The following is a 23,199-nucleotide window of genomic DNA, read 5'->3' as shown; positions in this document are numbered from 1 at the left end:
CATACATAAGTAGATACATAGATGGATGGATGGATAGATGGGTAGATAGATAGATATTTTGAAGTTTATAATGTTATGAATGCAGAGTTACACCCACTATCAGGTTCTTTCCTGGAATGGTCTCTTGCTGAGACAGTGAGAAGTAAAAAAGCTGGCAGGAACTTACTGTCTGCTTCATTCCCAGTATCTTATTGGAGGAGGAGTGAATTTTCTAGCTCAGTTGCAGCTTTCTGGGCAGATGTTTAAAGCCCTGTACTGGACCACAGGCCAAAGTATAAACACCAGGAACGTAGTAAGCTAATGGGCTTTTCTGGGACTATTTATAAGAATATGGGCAAGTGGTTACCCTACAGCAGCAGAAGTGACTCAAAGATAGGTTCATTAGTAAAGTCCACCCCAGCATGGGTGACAGCTGGAGCACACTGCAGCCTGCAGGTAGCTCAACAGGTAGGAGAGTGTCCTTTCCAGGTGGGCCAGTGTGTCAGACTCTGCAGCTCCGCCTGGTCTGACCTCTCAGCACTTACATATCCTGGCTGTCCTTGGGTAGACCAGGCTGCCCTCCAACTCAAGAAGATCTTTCTGCCTCTGTCTCTGCCTCTGGAGTGCTGGGGTTACAGGCACAGCAGGCCACCAAGCTCTGCTGCAAGATGGGAGGCTTTAAACTCACAGGAAACTGCCACAGGACACCTTCTCCAAAGCATCTCTCTTCCACTGAACTGGTGGACATAAGGGTGTGAACTTTGATAATAACAAAGAGTCATGCTTGTGGTGGTTGAAAATGTGGAACAGCTGCCCCCACACCACCTCTGGGCGGGGATACCAGGAGAGATGCTTCCTGGGCAGAAACGGAGGGTTACCAGGAAGCTGCCCCGATACAGTTAACAGGAATTCTGAATAAACGCCATTAATGCTGGAAAAAAAAAAGGGGGGGGGGGACAGAGGAAATGGAATTTCCAGTGAAGTCTGATAATTAAACTCAAGAGTCCTGACAGAGAAGCTGAACACAACAGATAAATAACTACTTCCTGGTAATTATAAGGGAGGGTGGTAACAGATGAGACAGGCTGGGTTCGCATGGTATTTTCAAGGCTGACATTTCGATTCTAGGGAATAGTTGGATATGTGCTTAGCAGACTTCTTTTTTTAAGTTCACTTTGTCTCCGTTTGTGCCCTCCCACACTGCTAAGAGTCGAACAGGCCGCTTCTCAGCACACACTTGGCCCATTGCACACCAGAATTCCGGCCCGCTGATGCCGATGCTGGAGACACCTGCTGAGGGGCTGTCTGTGTTTCTAAACAATGCAAGCGTTCTTAAAACGATTTTGGTCAGCCTTTCCCAACAGAGAAACAGGGTGAAAATGGCATCGGCTGTTTCCAGTCCTCCCTTGATGGCGGGTGCCGAGCTCAATTCATGGTGTGACCGCTCTGCTCAGCAAAGGGGAAATGGAGGCAGGAAACACTTTCCTAAGCTGCATTTTTCTTAAAAGGAGTAATGTAGCATTAGGGTCAAGAGAACAAATTCATTCTCTTCTCTGGACTGAGGTAACATGGAGATACCCGGATATTCCTCCTGTCTTCGAGAACAATGGGAGAATATTTCGAAAAGCTGAATTTGCATAATAGAATCAAGACTCGGCCCTTTTCTGTGTGGTGGGGAGGCTGGACGGGTGCCATGGTCCTTAGGCAGGAATGAAAATGATGCTCTTTGTGTGGCTGTCCCGCCAAGAGTGAAGAGTACCCCTGTGGGTCACCAGCTTGAATGGTCTGTAATATCCTGCCCCAAACTCCAGATGGCTTAGATTTCACTTTGTTGACCCGAACCCTGTGTTTTCTTTCTTTCGTTCTTTTTCTCTTTAATTAAAAAAGGCAGTATCATAATTTATTAATTGGTGTGGGGAATGCACTCCCAATGGCGGCCCTGTGGTCTGGCAGTGGAATATTTCCCAGCTCTGCCTGAGAAGGCTGTCCAGCCTGGTTGGCACTTGAACGGTCTGAAATGAAATGTCTTTTGTTGTAAACACCTAATTTGTTCATTTTGAACTGTCTGAGTAACTAGATCAAAGACCAATGTCAAATGCCCAAAGCAGTGTTTGTCAGCAGTGCACTTTTTATTCTTCTTGTTCTAAAAGCGACTGAAAAGGGAAAAGGACTCATACTGGATTTCCACAAAAGCATAGGAAAGCTCGGCTTGGCAGCCTCTCGCAGCAGAATGAATGCAGGCTACTCAGTATAGACCATTTGTCTCCTGATTACAACAGACCCCAGGGGAACTGGTGCTGCTTTGAATTCCACCTCTTTTCTCTGAGAGCCTTCTTGTGACAGCTCCTCCCCCAACCCTCTCAGCACGGAGCCCTGGGGACTCAGATCTCCTCTCTGTGTGGGTTTTAGTGTGTGTGTTCAATTCAAACAGGGCAAGCGCGGTGATTTGTCTTGAACAATAATATATATTTTTAAAATGTGCTTGTTTGGAGTTCAGTGGAGGCCATAATGAATGCAATTAGTGTTTATGTGGGCTGCGGGAGTACGATAGCAAGCACCACTTGTAGGGGAAGCAGCCAGAGAAAAGCCGGACAAGGTATTCTGTCCCTGGAACTAAAAAGGTCCGAGAAATGGTAACAGATCCATTTCCTTGCAGCACGAGAGAGCCTGATGGCTTGGCGTTTTATATGTTAATTTTTAAGGACTCACATCTATCTTTTTTTTTTCTCTCCACAGGAAGATTGATTTAAAATTAGGTAAAACATGCCTTTTGTCCTCAAAGTAGACTGACTATCTTTCAGAGCTATCTGGGGCCTATCTTCTAGTTAAATGCTGTGCTGATACTCCTTAAAATGTGCTCACAATATACCACAGGTAAAGCTGAGGCTGCAAGATTCCTTTCTCATTCAGCAGCGTTGGCAACCATGAACTTACTTTAGTTGTTGTTTTAAGTTTAGCCTTGTTTTATTGTCCATTTCCTTTGAAGAAAAAGGGGACTCGCAAAAAGAAAAGTCTTTGTGAATGGCCCCTCCCACCTCAGATTATCTCAATTTGAATTCACCACTCGTCTCTGCCTTCCCCTAAACGCTTGCTCACTTTCTTCTCCTCCTCAGTTATTTTTCTTCTGTTAAAAAAAGCAGCAGTGGCACCAGTGAGCTGTCAACTGTCAGCTTCTTCTCTTTTCGATGCTGGGAGATGCTAGAACAAAGGACTCCCAAGTGATACTGAACGGAGACCAGCAATCTGCCCTGCTGAGGAGGCTGCACCCATCATCCAGTATGGATGGGAACATGTGCTTCTGGGTACCTGCTTAGAGATTTTTGTATGTACCTTGGGAATGCTTAGCCAGTGGACTCCTGTGCCTGTGTGTCACTGCCTTGGCCTTACGTGGCTACCGTTTTCTGTGACAGGATGGAAGAAATAAAATGTGACCTGTCAACCTTCAGTTGGTGTGAAACAGTCCAGCAGGTGCTTTTAAAACACAGAGTCCCAGATCATGTCAATGTCAATTTCTGAAGCATATTTGTATCAAAGATTTAGTTCCTGCCCCTGTTCTGGCCAGATATGCATGCAGAAAGGCTGTACATCACTTTGATTGACTTGTTACTGGGAAAGAATTCTGAGGGAGACGGGGCTGTGGTGAGAATGAAATGAGGCAAAAAAAAAAAAAATGCACTGGGCATCTTTAGTACCAGAAAGGGAATACGAGCTCTGGGGTAGTTACGTGGGTCACACTTACTGTGCCACCTGGGTGGCAACCCACAGACACAGTGTTTCCATTACCCAAGATGATTCTCCTGTGCCCACTTCCATTCAACCTTTGCTCCAGGGTACCAGTAACTAAAAAAAAAAATTTTTTTGGGTGTTTCTATGCCTGCAGATCACATTTGCTTTCAAATTGCCAAGCAATATAATGTAATTAAGCCCTCGAGAAAAACAGTCTCGCTTTCCTCTAAGCCTCAGATAGAGCAATCAGATGCATCTGGCACTATGAAATGCAACTGTGTGTATGAAATCTTTGCTGAGACTACTCTTTGATTTTTCCCCTAAAACTATTTGATACTAATGGCGTCTCTTAAAAAACAAAGGTAACTGGGGGATAAGATTTCGGCTTGGAAACTATTAAATGCAGATCCTACAAGTTAAAGTTTGAAATGACAGAAAAATTCCAAATGTCCTCAGGAAAGCCATCTCCTGTCATGAGGGACTTCAAGCCCTTATCCTTGAAGAACACAGAGCTGGGTGTGGGGGCATATTTTTTTGCAAGTGCCTGGCAGGAGGGCCACTTCCAAGGGACCAAACACACACTATCCAGCATTTCTTCTGTGTATTCAGTTTATTTCTATTTGCTTCCTTGATTCTTTTGGAAACATGTGCAAATTTTACTTCCTATTTTTTTTATTATTTTATTTAATAAATATTACCCCAAGAGACTCAATTTGAACATCAGGAAATGATATTATTTCTCTGGAAAGAAATGTAGTGCAGAGGAAAAGATTTAATAAAGTTAATTTGCTACAAAACAAAGCCAAATACATGCTGTCAAATTAGGTGGACTAGACACTGAAACACATGGAAAGAAACACTGCCTAAATCCTTATCCTTCTAAAGAAATGAAGCCAAGAACAGAGAACACACTATGGGAGTTTTTGTTTCTTTAGGAAATTAAGGAAATAACACAGCATCAAAGAACAATAACCTCCCTTACCCCACAGTTCAAGTCTTAATTTGCATGTGACTGTGGAAGGGGAAAGGGGGTGTCTTGGTTACTGTTTCATTTCTGTGAAGAGACACCAAGGCCAAGGCAACTGTTTTTTATTTTGTTTTGTTTTGTTTTGTTTTTTAAGCATTTAATTGAGGACTTGCCTATGGTTTTAGTGGCTTAGTCCATTATCATCATGGCAAGAAGAATGGCAGCAGGCAGGCAGGCACAGGGCTGAGAGCTTCCATCCTAGTCTTTAGGTAGTAGGTAGAAAGAAATACACTGGGCCTATTTTGAGCTTTCGAAACCTCAAAGCCTGCTCCCAGTGACAAGCCCCCTCCAACAAGGCCACGCCTCCTAATCCTTCCCAAACAGTTCTATACCCTGGTGGCTAAGCATTCAAATATATGAGCCTATGAACCACCACAGAGAGTAAAGAGAGGCCAGGATCCAGCACTCTCAGTGAACCCAGTGCTATTCCAGTGGCTTTAGAATATTATCCCATCAATGCTCAGAACTGTCTGTGGAAGAGGTAAGATCTCATCAGACAAATAAAGAATCGGAGGCACAGAGGAGCTCTGCAACTGCCCAAAGGCACCAAGGGTGAGATTCAGTAGACTTCCTTCTCTCCTCATGGTGCTGCCATGTCTCTCTTTAGCGACAGCAAGCCATTCAAATCTCTAATTAGCACATCTACTTCTTGGAGGGATAAAAGTCCTTGGTTGCTCAAGAAACCCCTGAAGAATGAGTGAGGCAGAACCATGTTTCAGTTTGGCTACAGTGCTTATGCAGTCGGTGTTGCTTGCTCTTTGGACACCAGATTTAACTTTTTATGTACCTTCTTTATTCTGTTGGGCAAATAAGCTTTTTTTTTTTTTTTTTTTTTTTTAAGGCAGAAGAGACTTTATTAGTTCTCTTTGGAGGCCTCTGGTACTCTGGAAGGGTTCTCTGGCACGCCCTGGTTATTTTGTTTTTTGACAGCAGCTGCAGCAGCTTTTTGCTTCCTCAGCTTCTGCACCTTCTGGAAAATCTGAACGCACAGAAGCTTCTTGGCCAGGAAGCGACGGTGGACCTTTTGGAAATGCAGAGAGGGTAAGGTAAATTCCACACCCAGCTCCTTGCAGGTCTTCTCAAAGATGTCATAGTTGGTCTGACGGAGGATTCTGAGCATCTTTTTCCTCTGGTCAACGCTCATTGGCAGATGGCATTTGTGGGCTTTGTCCTTTCGATGTTCCTGCGGATCCTGACAGTCAAGGAGCGATTTTAGCTTCCAAGCTTCTGGAATCCTCAGGGTTTTCCGCAATCCTGCTCATCAATTGTTCTTGCTTGATTTTTAGCTTCTCTGTCTTGTTGGCCATTTCCAAAGACAAGATTCTTTTCACAACATCATCAACCTTCTCCATGTTGGGGATGATACTCTTGGGTTCTTTGATGAACGTGGAAGCGGGTGGTTCATCATCTCGGCTGGGCGGGACTGGTTTCTGGATGTGTGGGCGGCATGCAGGAGACTCGGAGGTTGCAGGCCGCAGCATGCTGAGGGCTGATAGGCGCTGCCTCCGCCCCACGAGGAGAGTGGGCCTTGTGCCACTGCCTGGGCAGGAGAACAGAGCTCAACGTGCGCCATGCGGCCTGCAGCGTGGTGACTCCTGTCCCGCCCCCCCTCCCTGCCCCCACCCCCGCAGTCCCGCACTGTCTCTGTCCCCGCCATGGTGACTCCAGGTTACTCCGGTGCAGCCAGGACAGTTCAGCGGCAAACAAGCTTTTAACTTTATAAACAATGGTCCATTGAGGTTATTTTACCAGCAGGATTGTTAGATTTGTTTGAAATACCAACGTTATCTATAAGAGAAAGAAAGTTAAAGGAGACAGATCAGTTACCTTATTCTTTCGAATACTGGTGTTCTGTAGGTGCATATGTCCAACCTCTGAGCGGCTGTCAGTGATACTTCATTTTCTAGCCTTAACTTTACCCATTCAACATTAGAAAACAGAGAAACTGGGTCGTCCAAGCCATCTTTCACCGGCAAAACAATAGCTGACAAGTCATCTCTTAATTTGGAGGAACAGATTCTCTTTCATTATTGTTATTACTGTTTCCATACACGTGTGCTATGTATACATATTCACAGACGTGTGGACAGACATGTGTGTTCATGTGTGTGGAGGGCCAAGACACACTAGACGTCTTCCTTGGTTGCTCTCCACCTTCTGTATTGAGCCGGAAGACATCTCACACTGAAACCGAAACTTGTTATTTAAGGGAGTTGGCTAGCTAGCTTGGTCAAGGACTTCCCTATTCTTGCCTCTCTGGAACTGAGGTGACGGGTGGACCACCACACCCATTCAGTTTTTATGGGTTCTGGGATCTGGGTTCCAATTCTTGTGCTTTCACAGTGAGCATTCACCACAAAATCAATTCTCCCATCCTATTGTTATTACTGTTATTTAGGAGAAATCAGTAATTTATGTGCAAAGCAATGCTCACCTCCAGCACAGTTCTGAGTTTCATCAAACATATAAACACGTATGATTTATACCTGAATCATAATACATATCTTTCCCACAGTTCCAGAAAGAATCTTTTATGCTGCCTTTGGGTTCGTCCCCTCCTCACCATGTAGGCAACCATTTCTCCTCTGATTTCTATGGGTTAGTTTTCCTGCGAACACATCTGTTTTTTAATTTCCAAGTACTGCTGCGTAATGTAGCACATCAGGAAAATGAATACTACTGTCTTTACCATTGTAATCTTGGATCTAATTTACCTACTACTTGGGTTAATCTTTCTGTATAAAATATAATCCAATGATCCCATGGCAATTTTGTCATCTTCTGGCATAGTGATTTCTCTTTAAAAAAAAAAAAAGTTCTCTGAGAGACTCAGCACAAATCTATAGACCTGAGAGTTTCACATTTTGTTAGTGAGTTTGCACCAGTTTCTGCAAATCATGCCCCTCCTCCTTTGTGCTCCAAAGGGAGAGTTAGACTAATGGCCTCTGACAATGCTAAGCATTCTTAGAATGTTCTCTCAGAAAGTTTTCTCAGAACACTATAATTCAAAAATAAAAGCCATTACTTCTGGAAAAAAAAACCCAGCCCCCTCAAATATTTTGGATTACATGGAAATTTATGTGTTTATTATTATGCAGTAGGAAACTCAGAAAAGAAACTCTTTTAGTCATTCTTTCAGGCAGCACTTTTTTTTTTTTTTTTGCCTAATGTCATTTAACAAGGTATCACTAACAACAAACAAACAAACAAAAACCCAGCAAATAAACAACCCTCTGCCTAATATCCCAGGTCACAACTTCTGTATAAAACACACTGCTAACACTCAGTAGTTTAAAATAATACATCTAAGAGTTCTTGACTAGATTCGGCAGATCTCCCCTCAACAGTTACTAACCAGAAATCATCAACTACCTGAGGCTTCCTTGTGAGCAATTGCAATGTAATGTAATGTAATGATGTAATGCAACTCATCAGAGAAAACAAGTAGTACTGTTTGGGGCATTGAGATTTTGGGACTAATTTATCTAATACTTGGATTAATCTGATGGCATAAAATGTAACCCAGCTGTCAGATGATACTATGGTAATGTCATCACATGTTGGAATCCTGATGGGAGTGACAATGTGAGGAGTAGTCAGAAGGCCTCCTCACTCATGGGTCTTGTGTCAGGTCTTGGCAAATCTAGAGCAGCTGATAAAAGGTTGGGCACATCTTTCCGTGCAGCCCTCACCCTGGCATGTTGTTGGTCTTCCTCACAATATGGTGGTTGGAATGTTCTGATATTCACCTGTTCTACAGCTAGCACCCAGACAAAGCAGTATAAACAGCACCCCTGGAAGCTGGTATGGCCACAGATGCCTTATTACAGGAGGTATAAGGTATTGCTTATCATTGACCCCAGAGTCTGCTGCTAATGGCATCATGATACCAACCTAGATCTGAAGGTGATTAGGGACGAACGAATTTGCATCCAACTTTAGCCTAACCCAGTGCAGCTTATGATTTGAGACCTGTCTGAAGTGGTCTTATTTATAGGATTAGAAAATTTTAATTAATAATTCATTATGCAATAGTTAAGTCATCTATCATTCAACTATAAGATTGGAAATATTACAATTTTTGGATAGGAGATGTTGACCGTTTTAAAGTTAATTTTTTTTAAATCTGTAAAGTCTGCTCCATCCCTTCTAGAAGAATTATTTGGAAGATATGTATTAATTTGTGACTATGTGAAACCATGAAAAAAGTCACAGATTTGTAAGATATTATTAAGATGACTAATATTCTTCTGAGAAACAATCAAGCAAAATACATGTATTCTTAAAAATAGTAAAATTTGTCAAGTTGGTTCCTAACACATTACATCCACCCATTGTCTTGAAGACACGCATTCATAGTTTTCTTTCCTCTTGAAAATACTCTTTGACTTGTTGACGTGCTATACATATCTTTATAACAGTAGCACTGATCTCTCTACCTGAATAGGATTATGGTTTCCTTGGCTGAACTTCCTGTTTTCTGCTTCTTGTAAAAGTCCCTGTAGAGACTCAAATACTCCTTAGTTCTCACAGGGCTATCCGCTATTTAACAACCATTAGAAGAAAAGAATGACTAAACAAGTAAGTTATGGGAGTTGGTTGGTGAACTGGTTTTGGAGTGCACTTCCTTTTGCAGCTCGAACAGCCTTTTCCCTGTGTGAAATTTAAAGAATAGAATTTGTGTTGTGACTCAGTCCCTCCTTGAAGCACCAGTTTGACTCCATTCCCCTCCTCTGGTAAAGGCCGCTTCCAGCTATTACAAAGCTCTAGGGACCATTTGGAAGCCTTATCATCGGGACATGTTCCATTTTGACAATTCCTACTGCTGCTGTTTCAGGACAGAAGTTGTCATTATCTCTTGCCTGTGAGAAGAATGCTCTAGGGTAGATCGGGTGGCGTCCACATGCCTATGGCAGGAATTGCAGACTTCTAAATACTGTATTCTAGTTGTGGTTCTGTGCAGTTTCTAGCCCCATCTTTCTAGTAGCATGAACTGCGAACACCATACTCATTTAAGACCTCAAGATTAGTGTGTTATGCCTTTAGAAAGTCAATATTTAACACAAAACTACATACAAATATTGCTAAGATGCTGATTAGATTCAGAGGATCAAGAAAGAGAGTCTGCATTTCTAGAAAGTTCCTCAGGTGATCTAAATGCCTCTGCTTAAACCTGTCTCAGATGAGCAAGGCTTGTTCCCTAAGTATATGCCATGAACTTCCTCATGCCTGCCTCTGACTTGTTTTCTTGCGCTTAAAGATTTGTAGCTATTTCCCTGTTTGCTGAATTCCTATATTTTGAAGATCCAGACCAAAAGTTGGAAATAAAAATGTGTGCTCAAAATAACCATTATGATATATAAAGACAGACTATATATTAAATAACATTTAGGGCATTATATACAAAATCCCATGAGAATACAGAAGGATGAGATTTCCTATATGTCACATATGTGCTATTCTTAGGGGTTTGTACATAGTGATGTACAATACATATCTGGAGAGATAATTTTGCATAATTATTTTAGGTCCAAGAAATTATTATGAACAAAACTGGTCTGATTGTCATCACTTTTAGTCCCTGTTGGAAAATTTGCTAGGCCATAAATTATCTTCCTTGAAGGAAGTATAATATTTACTATCTTATTTAATGATTCAAAAATCTGTACTGAATCAGAAGTAGAAATGTTAAAGTAATTACATTTGGAAGTCAATTTAATGAACGTCCAATATGTGAAAGCATTATTTCTGTAATCTTTTTTTATTGCCCAATTTATCATTTTTATTGTTAATTTACTTATGCTATATAGTTCCAGGATGAATTATAATCTCTAGCCCCCACCCCCAGTTTTTCAAGAATGAAGCGCAGCAAGCTTTTGGTAGAGTGGACTCTTGCTGTTTGCTCCTTATGCATTTTGGGTAATTTCCTAATTCTGTCTTAATTGTGTCATGTGTGCATTAAAACAGACATTTCATTTCTTGAATTCCAAGTTTCTTCCAACTTAATATCCACAGTGGCCCTAAGACTGGAATTGTGCTGTTTACAACCGCTTCCTGACTGTGGTCTTTTGACTTCAGAATCCTGAGTTGAAAAGACAGGCCTTTGCATATGTCTGGCCAGACTTCAGTTTTAAATATGAATTTCTTGAATGCTTATTTTTTTTTTTTTGCTTAGATCATAGTATATGCTGTTACAAAATCCTTCAAGTAAAAACATAAATAAAACACACCTTCAAGAGGGTTATTGTGAATGCGTGTGCATGATATCTGTGTACGGGCCGGCATGTGGAGGTTAGAAGACAGCCATGTGGGGCTCCAAGGAAAGAATGTGGATTGCCAGTCTTGCAAGACCTCCAACTGCTCAGCTGTCTTACCATTCCCACATGCAGGCTTTGAGGAGAATAAAAGCATACATCCCAGTGAAGGTAAGTTGAAACATTATCTTTGTGTCGAAGGGTCAGTAGTGCTGAAAATTTTTAACATAATATGAAAAACACAAGTTCGATACTCATGTTTAGAGTCCCAGTTAGAAAATACCGTTGGCATAAAGAACCTTAAAGCAAAGAAGAGTATTAATCTTTCCTTCTATCTCTGCCAAGAGTGGTAGAGAGAAGCCTTCTAGGCTTGTAACAGAAAGCATTTTCCTAGCATCCTTGTTGGTGACCACTACATTGACTAACAACCAAGAGAAGCTCCCTGCATCCAGGCTTTTTGTATATGTTTGTTCATTGGTTTTATTAACTCATTTACTGAAATCTACTTTATGGAAGACAAAAGAAAAAATTGTTACTTTTAAAACATGGTCTTGAGCCGCGCGTGGTGGCGCACGCCTTTAATCCCAGCACTCGGGAGGCAGAGGCAGGCGGATCGCTGTGACTTCAAGGCCAGCCTGGACTACAAAGCGAGTCTAGGACAGCCAAGGCTACACAGAGAAACCCTTTCTCAAAAAAACCAAAACAAACAAACAAACAAACAAAACCCATGGTCTTATTAGGGTGCCCAGGTTAGCCTAGAATTCATGATCAACCTGCTTCAACCTCCTAGGTGCTAGAATTATAGCACCTTGGTATACTAGGTAGCCTTGCCTGGAAAGCTAAAGATTGTCATAGAAAGCACTGCATTCATCTAAGAGATTAAAGGAGAAGCATGAAGCACAAACTACCAAGTGGCCCCCATTAGGCACTGGGAAAGAATTACAAACTGTAAGGTAAGTGAATGATACAGCAGAGGCGTAAGTGCTGTGGTGGGAAAGCATTCTCTGTGGTTTCTAGGCACGCAGTGACCCATATACCCTTTGTGTGGCACTTTGGAACTGTATGGCTAGTGCTGTGACTTTCCATTGAATCTCTTCTGAAAATACTGCATGATGTTCCTGTTAGTGGGAAGCTTTGGCCTATCCAACAGAAATCAGTTCCCTCTTGCTGCAAGGGGATTGATGAGAAACAAAAAAATAAAGACCCTTAAAAACAGCATCCTAGCCTTTTGGGTCAGGGTCAACTTGACATTCGAATTATACTATCCTACCATCATTTGAGTTCCAAGTGTCTGTCCTGTGTTTGCCACACATCTCTCTCCCTCCCCTGCCCTTCACCGCTACCTGTGGAAGCAGTGACATTAAGTATAGAATAATTTCACTGTAGGATCATTCAAGAATACTTCAGAAAGATCTCATGACTAATAGGATCCATCTGGTCTTGCTTCTTTGGGAATAGAACTGACAAAGTCAAGTTCCTTTGAGTCGATTATGTAGATTTATCTCTTGTTCATCTCTCTTCTTTGCCTCTTCTGTTCTTCATTCTTTTTTTCTCCTAGGTAAACACAAAGGCTGCCTAGTTGGAGGTATTTTTCTGAGCAAAGATTTTTGCTAATAGAAAATATAAGTTATTAGTTTCCTTGAACTATGTATTGGGCTCTAAAAGCCTTGTGCTTTCTATATACAAGCAAACCCAGTGCCACCATTATCTCCAAATGGATTCAGGCACTCACTGTGCCCCGTGCTTCATTTTGAAACACAAATTAATAGACAGACAAAAAATGGTACTCAGTTCTAGAGTAGAGTTCTCTGTGGGGAGGTGGTGTTAGAAGAGAGGAAAAATGATTTCTTTTATACCTACCCTCTTTTCAGACTATAAAGTAATAACTGGAAGGTATTTCTTTTTCTTTTTTGGAAGGCATTTCTGAAAGCTATTAAATGAAAAAAAAAAAAAAGGAACAAAAACAAGAAGCACAGCAACAAGCACACTCCTGCAGTATTAGGTCCAGAAGTAGGACTGTTCTTCGTCAGACAAGGACGTATAGGGGTCAGCGTGTCCATCTCTCAAACACATGTAAGCCTTAGGATTAATATTATATTAGTTATTTAACCAGTGCCATCCAAAAGGGAAAACTCTAAAACATTAATTCAGCTTAGATTTTTGCCACAAAATCTAAACAAAAAAATCTAAAGGCCTCCACCACTTTCTATAGGGTTCTTACTCGCAGACGGGACCAAAACAAAACAAGAACAAACAAACAAACAAACAAACAAACAAACAAAAACCCAACATCTCAACAGGAATTGGTTCACAGTCCTGGTAGGCTCTGCGGAAGTACTGAGTCCAGAAATACTGCAGAGATGAAAATGTACACTCATCACACATGATTTTTTTTTTACTGTCCTTTCTGTAATATCATAGACAAAAATTAAATAAAAAAATGGACAGGGCTTAGACATCCCTGTATTGTATCAACTCAAATTGGATTTAATGGCTGGCTGTGTGTCATCAGCTCAGACCCATTTGTACAGGGCTGTGGAGTGTGGACCTGGTGAAGATGAATGACTGACTGGCTTTCTCATTACTTCACTCCTGCTCGGCTGTCCCTGTTCCTGTCCTTTGTATTATAATGGAGGACAGCTGTGGCCATGCAGTGAATATTAACTAACCCCTGGGCCTCAGCAGATTGTGACTTTAATCCCTGCAAATACCACTAAAATCAAAATTTAATTACACTCAGAGTAGCTCTGTTAATGCCTGAAAAATATTTAACAATTAGTGGTTGGCTTAATTAAGCAAACTGCCTTTCACAAAGCAACCTGTAAAGTCCTCCCAAGCCCTTGCCCCCCCCACCCTCTTTCTTATACCATAGACTAATTAGTCTGATGTAAGCTCACAGCACTTCATTTATTGCTACTGAGTCTGCTGCTTAGCTGATATAGGCCTTGAGTTTAACAGCTTGTAATAGAAAGGGAAGTTGTAAAAAGAACAAAAAGAAGCCCAAAACAACAACAACAAAATATAAAGATTCACAGTACACAGCTACTTAATAATAAAGGAAATCCTTTTAATAAGCCATTGCAGGCCATTTCTTCATTCATATAGATATTTGCCTATACATGTGAGAATGGCTATAGCTCAGTTACAGTGTTGTTGTTTCAGGAGACCTGGGAAAGCAAAATAGTAAAGTAGTACAATCCCTTTGAGAAAAAGAACTAGCCTCTGTCTGTATAGACCAGCCTAGACAATACTGTTTGTATTTAACCTTGGAAATAGGGACAGTGCTGCTGCCTATAAGGGAACAAACTAAGAAATAAAATGAAGATAAATGAAAAATAATGGGAAAACTGATACAATTTAAATCTGCCTTTCTGATTAATATGCATTATCACCTGACCTCTTTGGTTATGAGTCCAATTCCCTGATTCAGGCATCAAGCACTTCATTGATGAGAGCGATACAGACATGTCACCAGGTACATTCATGGGAAGAGCTATGAGTGTTTAAAATGCCACACAGTGACATATTACACCATCTAATCGTGTGGCTTCATTTCTAAATGAATTCTTAGACCAAGATCTTACCACTGAGTGACTGCGGAGAGTAAGTCACAGTAATTTTTCTAAAGGCATCATCTCTCCTCAAAGCAAGCTACGAACAAACAGCCCCAAGCCTCAGAAAATCACAATTTAAAAATTGCCCTGAGAATGAAAACAAGTGCCACAACAATCAAGGAGCTTGCAGGTTGTTTGCCGAACAGGAAAACTGAAATCCTGACAGTTGCAGGGATTTCCAGAGCCGTCCGAAGAACTCTTGTCTAGACCATCAGCTTTAGGGCAAAGCCCTCTAGGCCTCCACCTCAGAACTCTTCAGCCTCACCTGACTCTGGATAGGATCAGAGAAGGATGCATCCGCTTTTCCAAATTGTTAAAAATCAAAAGACAGAAAAATAGGTTCAGAGATGGGGCTTCTAGAGGCTTGTCAGATGCGGGTACTAAGAGCACATGGGATACAATTTAGAAACTGCTGAGTAAAAATGAATCTGCAACAAATGGCCTCTTAACGCCACTCAAACCTAGAGAGTAACTGAACATTTAAAAGATCTTGTGCTGGGATATGTTGGCAGAGCACTGACCTAGCACAGTGAAGCTCTGTAATTGACTCTCACAAAGAAAAGAACAAAACGCCTTAGCTTTACAGTTCAGATTTTTGCTAGCTCTACTCATACTACTGTGTGCAAACATGAATGAGTGTCCGTGAGAGAGATCTGGAGACAGAGGCTCTTAAAAATTATTTAACCAATAAGCTTATGTGTTTAATCTTTGATCATTTTAGTGGAAATAACATGTTCATTTAACAAAGTAGAAAATGGTAATCTCATCCTTAGGGATTTTTTTTTAAACCATTATAGAAATTTTCTTCATGTCATATTAATTCTTGAGTATTTCATCTGTTACTTAACTTGATATTTAAGGGTAGAGGTGAAGTAGGGCATTGTGGTGCATCCCTTTGATTCTAGCATTCCAGAGCAGAGACAGGTGGATCTCTGTGAGTTCAAGTGCAGCATGGTCTACACAGTGAGTTACAGGCCAGCTAGGGCTATACAGTGAAACTCTGTCCTAAATAAACAAATAACAAATACTTAAAAAAAAATAGCAGAAGCAAAAGCAAGCATCCATGGGTATTTATCCAAAGGGGTGTGCTATGAACACCCACATCTGACCAGCCAACAATCTCCAACTCCATATAAATCCGTGTAGTCTCACTGAAGGAGCAGTCCGCGCCTCACCCCTTACAGCTGGTGGATGGAGAGGGAAGTACACATTTAGCCTGGGGTTGAGATACCTGCATTCTGACTCAAGAATTGGGCAGCACCTGGCAAGTGTTTAAGTCCTTCAGTGAGAAGAACTGTAACTTTTTAATAGAAGAGGAGATAGTATATTATATTTCAAAATTGATATCCTTGAAAAGTATGTATTAACATAAATGATACAAATTGGTATAAAATCCTCTTGTGGGGTTTCCAGGAATAATTGTGGTTTAATGGAACACGGAACTTATGCTTCAAATTCTTTTATCTATTAGTCACAAACACATCTTAATTTCTTTTTGAATGCATGCTGCATAACTATTAACCAAATGTTCATTCACCATCAAATTCAGTTTCTTCGGCATGTTTTCTCATTCAAAAGCATATAATGACTCTCCTTAATGATACAAAACCTTGTTTCTAATGGATGCTTAGACTTCTTTTCCATTCTTGAAAAGCATGGCTGGTTTTAGGTTTTCAGTTAAATGCAACATAATTTCAAAATAGTATAGTATGCTTAAGTGATCTTTTAGGGTTTTATCTTCTGTAAGAAAGCAGCAAGTGTTAAAAGCCAAAGTTTAAAAAAAAATCATTAACATCAATTCACCTCAGTTCAACTGTCCAAACTTTTGTGTTAAAAGAGAGACAGAAAAAAGAAGAGAAACAAATGGAAATCCTCTTCTATTTCAAGCAAGAAAATCTGTGAGTAGAGTGCTCATTTTGGACAATGGAGATCATCTGTAAATAAAGAAGCCACCCCATGTTTGTTTCCGACTTGCACGTGTCAGCTGTCCCGTAAAATGGCAATGAGACTCCCATTCTTGGCCCACAGTGAGAGCAGTGCCTCTGTTGAAAGGCACTATGAATCTCTCATGGTCACAAATATCAATCCTTTGTTACAAAGATTTATTTATTAGAAAGACATATCACACAGTGTGCTGGCGACATGAGAATATGCCACCACCTCTTTCCCACACCCCGTATTGTACACACACACACACACACACACACACACACACACACACACACCCCGTATCTCTCCTTAGCCTTTCTACCACTGATGCTCTAAGAAAGGGGATGAATACTCTTAACTAGGTTCAATTATAAGACGATATGGATTCATTTCTTAGTCGATCATGGCACAGCAACATGATCTTAATGCCCGGAACCTATACTCAGTAAAATCTCCAGTTCTGACTCTCAAAAGAGTGGTTAGACTAATGACTTTGAAAGTATGCAAAGACTCCAACAATTTCTTACAGACTAACATCACCAGTCAGAAGAAGTAAGTTTCATTTTTGGCTCAAACATCCCTGGGGCCGGCATCTCTACAATGAACTAGTAGTTAGTCACAATGAAAACAGTGATGTTCATGTCTGTTTAGGCTATTTCTCTTTGCATCTATATCATTTTTCTTGGTGGTCAGAATTAGTTGGTTTGGATACTTGGCAAAGTGGTGTTCGAGTTACTCCTTTTCTCTGTAGGCAAATTGCAAGAATTACTGAATTTCTTTTTGTTTAAATTTTTAAATTTTAAAAATTTATTATAATTTATTCAGATTATATTCTGAATGTTATCCCCTTCCTTGTATCTTCCCATATCCACGCTCCCTCCCTCTACCACCCTATTCCCCTCATTACTGAATTCTTACTTCTGAGATTAAGGTCTTCCTTCCTTCCTTCCTTCCTTCCTTCCTTCCTTCCCTTTCCTTGGGTTTTCAACACAGGGTTTCACTGTGTAGCTCTGGCTGTCCTAGAACTCACTTTGTTGACCAAGATGTACTTGAACTCACAGAGTTCCTTCTGCCTCCCTTCCAAGTGCTGGGATTAAAGGTGTGTACCACCGAGCTTTTTAAATCTCAGAGGACCTCTTGTAGCCTTGAGGGGCCCATATTTTATTACCACAACCAAATAGCGTTTTTAACCCTGACTCTGTGGAAGGTAGATAGGCTAGTTTTCCCTCAGTCTTCTCCTCAGCTGAGCATCTCCAGAGGAATAGTGACCCTCCTAACTGCATCTTGAATAATTACTTGCATTTTCTTTCTTTTTTTCTTTTCTTTTCTTTTTTTTCTTTCCGACTCTCAGGCCAAGCCATTGGCCTTTTCAAAGATAATATCAAGGGCCAGCATCTCTTCACTAAGAATAGAATTCAAGTCACACAAGCATTTCCAAAGTCCCAGCAGGTCTTTAAATTTATAGAGGGTAAAATAAAAATTCCTGAAAATGTCCAAGCAGTCCTGAAATTGTATGTTTTCTACTTTTATAATATTTTACCCATGATAGTAAATACTAATAACAAACTATAAGTAATTTTAAGCTAAAAGTTTCAGATTTTTTATAGGAAAATAATATAAGGAAAAGTATCATGGCATTATGCTTTCCAATAGCATGTAAAAGTGAACTCTAGTAAGTGAAGGCTTTCGTGGGATATGCCCCTTGGGCTAGTTTGCAGATATAAGTGAGTATATACCGTTTGAGTCTTTCTGCTTCTGGCTTAACTCACTCATTATGATCATTTCTAGCTCAATCCATTTGTCCACAAATTTTGGGAACTCCTTGTTTTTAATAGCTGAGTAGTATTCCATAGTGTATATGTACCACAGTTTCTTTATCCATTCTTCTACTGAGGGACATTTAGGCTGTTTCCATGATCTGGCTATTATGAACAGAGGGGAGGACATCCCATTGAAACTCTGGATGAGAGAAGCATGGGAGAATAGCAAAGTAGAAGGATCCAGAGGGTCCTAGAAACCTACAAGTAGAACATTATGGTAGGCAGATTTGGGCCCAGGGGTCCTGCTCAAACTAAGGCACCAGCTAATGACAATACAGGCGGTAAACTTTAAACCCCTACCCAGATCTAGCCAATGGTCAGAACAGTCTCCACAGTTGAGTGGAGAGTGGGATATGACTTTCTCACGTACCCTGGTGCCTCACAATTGGCCATGTCCCCTGGAGGGGGAGTCCTGGTGGCACTCAGAGGAAGGACAGCAGGTTACTGAGAAGAGACTTGATACCCTATGAGCATATACAGGGGGAGGAAATTCCCCTCAGGAACAGTCATAGGGGAGGGGAATAAGGGGATAATGGGAGGGAGGGAAGAATGGGAGGATACAAGGGATGGGATAACCATTGAGATGTAACAAGAATAAATTAATAAAAAAAAAAGTGAACTCTAGATGTTACAGAAGTTCAAGGCTGGAAATAAAGCAGGTAACTTTCACATACAATAAATGAAAAAAAACATTGAAATAACTGAAGTGCCACATAGACTTAATAATCATAAATCATCACCTTTAAAATAGAATTTTGAAATTCACAAAACATTCACCGCTGTTTATTTAATGTTGATCATTTTTCATGAGAAATCTTCCATACATTTCTCAGCTGTTTAAAAAGAATTTTAGTTAAGTAACTAAGAATATGTCTGCAAATGTCTTAAAGTTAAACATGAAGCTCCAACTTGCATCGTGAATCTAATTTCTTTTTTCATGATGACAATATTTTAGAGTCTTTCATCAAGTGGAGCCTTCCTGAAACTAATATTGCTTTTGTTAAAAGATTTTAGAGCAATTTCCTACTCCATGTTGAATACTCCACACCAATACCTTCCTGAATTCACATTTTTCAGTATTTACAAGAATTGCAGAGAGCACACGTTCAAGCTCTGCAAAATGTCAGAAGACATTAGGTTACACTCAAATAAAAAGTCAGCAGTCCCCCCAAACTGTTAGCTTAAGGACTTACCTTGGTTCTACCACTTATTTCCTAGGTAAACACTCATCAGATGTGTACGCATATAAATAAAGTAGGACTTTCCACATTACTTATAAAAGTGACTTGATGTTAGCTGTTGTTGGGCCAGAAACTTAATCTAACAACTGTAAGGCTGGTCAGACCAGCACATTTGTCTAGTGTAAGCCTGTGTTTATTCCTGGGACTCTCAACCTGAGTTAGTCTTTGCTTTCCACGTTCATGTTATCATAACTGATTTCTTCTAACTACTACTGTCCCTATGTTGACTTAATTTTTTGTTGTTATATCTTATTACTAGTTTATGTGTCCGTGAGGGTGGGACAAGAACATGCCCTGGCACATGTGTGGAGGTCAGAAGTCAGCTTTCAGGAATTGGTTCTCTTCACCAAAGGGATCATAGGGATTGAACTCAGGTCCCCAGACTTGGCAACCAGCTCCTTTACTCATTGAGCCATCTCTCCTGCCCCGCCCCCCATGTTGATCTTCAACATCTAAAGCTTACAGGAAAAGTATAAATATCTTTTCTTGTTTTTCTAATAATTTATTCAGATTACAATCCATTGTTTTCCCCTTACTTGCATCTTCCCGTTCATTAGCATGAGATTTTTCCTAAGATTTGGGAGGAAAAGAAACCCAGTCATTCTTGATATGTGTTGGCTGAGTATTTTACACTTGGGAATGGTGAACTCAAGTTATGCCTTTACCCCTTTCAAAGCTCTATGGTGTGTGTATAAAGGGAGTAATCTTCTAATTGTTATATATCTGATCATTACAGTCATGAAAATTAATCAGTATAAAGCCTTTAATGTATACATCATCCAACTTCACAGATGCCTAGAATATAGTCAATATTAAATTATGCACAAATATATTTCTCACATATGTATGGCTGGGATTACTTTAAAGTAAATCCTACAGTTTGCATCATAGCATAGTGGTGAAGCAAGTGACTATATACAGGCAAACAAACAAAACAAAGGAAATAAATTAGATTTCTCCTTTACACCAGACAGTAAAAAATAAAAAATAAAAATAAAACAAAACAAAACAACAACAACAACAAAACACTACTCAAAATATATCAGCGATATAAGCATAAGAGCAAGCCACAAAATCCTTAGAAGAGAAATTTCACAGCCTTGGCATGCATGACACTATTTTAAAGATAAGCAACCAAAGAAAGTGTGGGTGAGCATGACTTTATCACAGTTGAAAGCTTTTGTTTTTAGAAGTATATGCTCAATGAGATGCAACAAAGTGGGAGAAAAGATTTTCAAACCGTGTAAGAGCTTCTTATTCAGAACCTACAAGAACGCTTTCAATTCAACAAAAACAAATATCACAATTAAAACGGCCAAGGGGATTTGGGCTGGTGTATCTCTATCCAAAATATATCAATGCCATAAAAAATGGTCAAAACCATTAGTTACTAGATAGATAAAATAACAATAAGATACAACTTAGTATTCACTAGGGTTCTATATTGGTTCCTTTTATTCTTTTAATCACTATGATGCAATGCCTGACAGAAGCAGGGTAAGGAAGGAGGTTTTCTTGTAACATTTGAGGGGACATGGTCTATGGTGGCTGGGAAGACACATTGTAGGAGGAGGAGAAGGAGGAGGAGATGGCTGTCCACACTGCATCCGCAGTTACACACAAGAGAACAATTCTCTCAACTTCTCAGTTGGGCTTTTTACTCATTCTGGGACCCCTGCCTAAAAAGCAGTAATGACCTATTTTATGATGGATGATTCTGTCCTACTCAACTCATCCAATCTAGAACTTTCTCACAGACATTCCTAGTGATCTGGCTTTAGGTACTTCGAGGTTCTGTCAAGGTGAAAATAAACACCAGCTATCACAGATGCTTACAAGAAAAGATGAGCAACAACCAATGTGCACATGCGTTGCGTGCAAGAATGTAAAATAGCATTAGTCCCCCGGAAAACTTCTGTCAGTTTTTCAAATGACTGGCACAGTGTCATGTTTGTAACTCAACAACTCCACTCTAGGGATGTAACTAGAAATACTAAAAACATGGCCGTATGCACACATGGAAAGAGCATTTGCAACAGTATTCAGAGTAGCCGCACTATGTAAACCACAAGCATCCATCAGTCCATGCACAGATAAACAAAATGCAGCATAACCATTTAAAAAAGCATTTAAGCATAAAATATGAAGTATTGATACACTACAAACATGGGCAAAACTTACAATGATTATGTGACTGTAAAACAGGGAGGTAGGCATGCTGTGGATTCCACTTGTACATATACAGTACACAAAGTCCAGAGAAGAAAAGACTCTGTAAGGAGAGAAAGGAGATTCCTCAGTGGCCAAAAGAGGTTATAAGGAGAGTGGCCCCAGAAGGCTGAATGGAACAGGGAAATGAAAATCCCAATTATGTCATATGCGGTGTTAAAAGCTATGAAGTCAGTAGTATATTGAGTGTTGAGAGCTTAGGTCTGCACTGCATTTATCTTGTGCTTTATCTCACCTGCTCATTTCCTCACTCAAACAAATTAATCAATTAAGCAGATATTCAGGTGCCTCCTGCACATCACATGACAAGCTGCTGCACAGTTCATGTCCATGGACTTCAGAGGTTCAGTGACAGGAGTATGAGGTGCACTATAGCAGACACTGGTGACAGGGAAGGTGACTATTCTTTAGCAAACACTTGTAAGTATGGAAGTGGCCTTGGACCTGAGTAATGGAAAGGGCTGGAACAGTTTTGAAGCAAGTGGCGACAAAAGCCTGCATTGCTGTGAACAGTGCACCGAGGGCAATTCTGTGGAAGGGATGAATCTCCTGAGGGAAATACGAGAGCTACAGAAAAGGCCTCTATCCTGATTACACATCACCTTAACGGATGTGAGCAAAATGCTGGCAGAAACACGAACAGCTGAGGCCATTTTTTTTAATGCTGTCTTCTTTGGAAGTGAGAACTGTCTTAGTGGGCAGCGTAGAAAAGGTTATTATTTTTCATAATGGCAGTGTTTTATAAGTAACAATTGACCGAATTGTGCCCATGTCCTACTGTTTTGTGGGAAGGAGGTTAAGAGTGATTCACCAGAATATTTGACAGAAATTTCTAAGCAAAATGGTCAGGGTATGACATAGTCTCTCTCAATTTCCGGTATTAAAAAGCAAGGACTCTATCTTTCTCTTGGATAGTACTTTGGACTTAGACATTAAAGTTAATGCTGGAGTGCCTTTGGGGCCACCGTTGGGGATGGAATGAATGTGGTTTTACGTGAGAAGCATGGCTCTGTGGGAACGCGCAGCAGAAAACTATGGCTCAAGTGATCATAATGAAGCTTTATTCTTAGTGAGACATGGTGGTCAGGAGAAGATTTTAGTCTGCAGGCCCTGACTAAAGAGCTCCATGGAAGACATTTACCCCTTTTTGTCCCTATTTTGTCCCTTCCAGAATGTGAAGCATTTCAGATATCTTAGAAGCTGCCACTCTCATCACACTAAGGCCTGGAGGGGAGAAGTGCCAAACAGGGTATTAGCTATGAAAAATAGCTGTCTCAGGACACCAAGCCTGCTTGTGTCCAGCTAGAGCTCCAGAACTGCAAAGCATAAACGTCCGTGCATAAGTTGCTGTTGAATAAAGGAAGGCAGTGTCTTAGTGCC

General features: G+C 40.6%; 1 pseudogene across 1 annotated transcript in view; it reads right to left on the bottom strand.

Annotated features, from left to right (window-relative positions):
* Positions 1-4,409: 4,409 nt before the first annotated feature.
* Positions 4,410-23,199, bottom strand: part of LOC311596938 (small ribosomal subunit protein uS15m-like) — a 41,607-nt pseudogene continuing 22,817 nt past the window's right edge. Inside the window, exons 8-9 of the transcript XR_014783616.1 lie at positions 21,772-21,862; positions 4,410-6,520 (exon numbers count right to left, since the gene is read on the bottom strand). The product of XR_014783616.1 is annotated as a small ribosomal subunit protein uS15m-like (transcript). The remainder of the gene's footprint in view (positions 6,521-21,771; positions 21,863-23,199) is intronic.

The sequence above is a fragment of the Acomys minous genome, assembly GCF_964271855.1.
Source record: "Acomys minous genome assembly, chromosome: 4".
Lineage (NCBI taxonomy): Eukaryota > Metazoa > Chordata > Mammalia > Rodentia > Muridae > Acomys > Acomys minous.
This window is presented reverse-complemented; position numbering and strand designations above follow the sequence as displayed.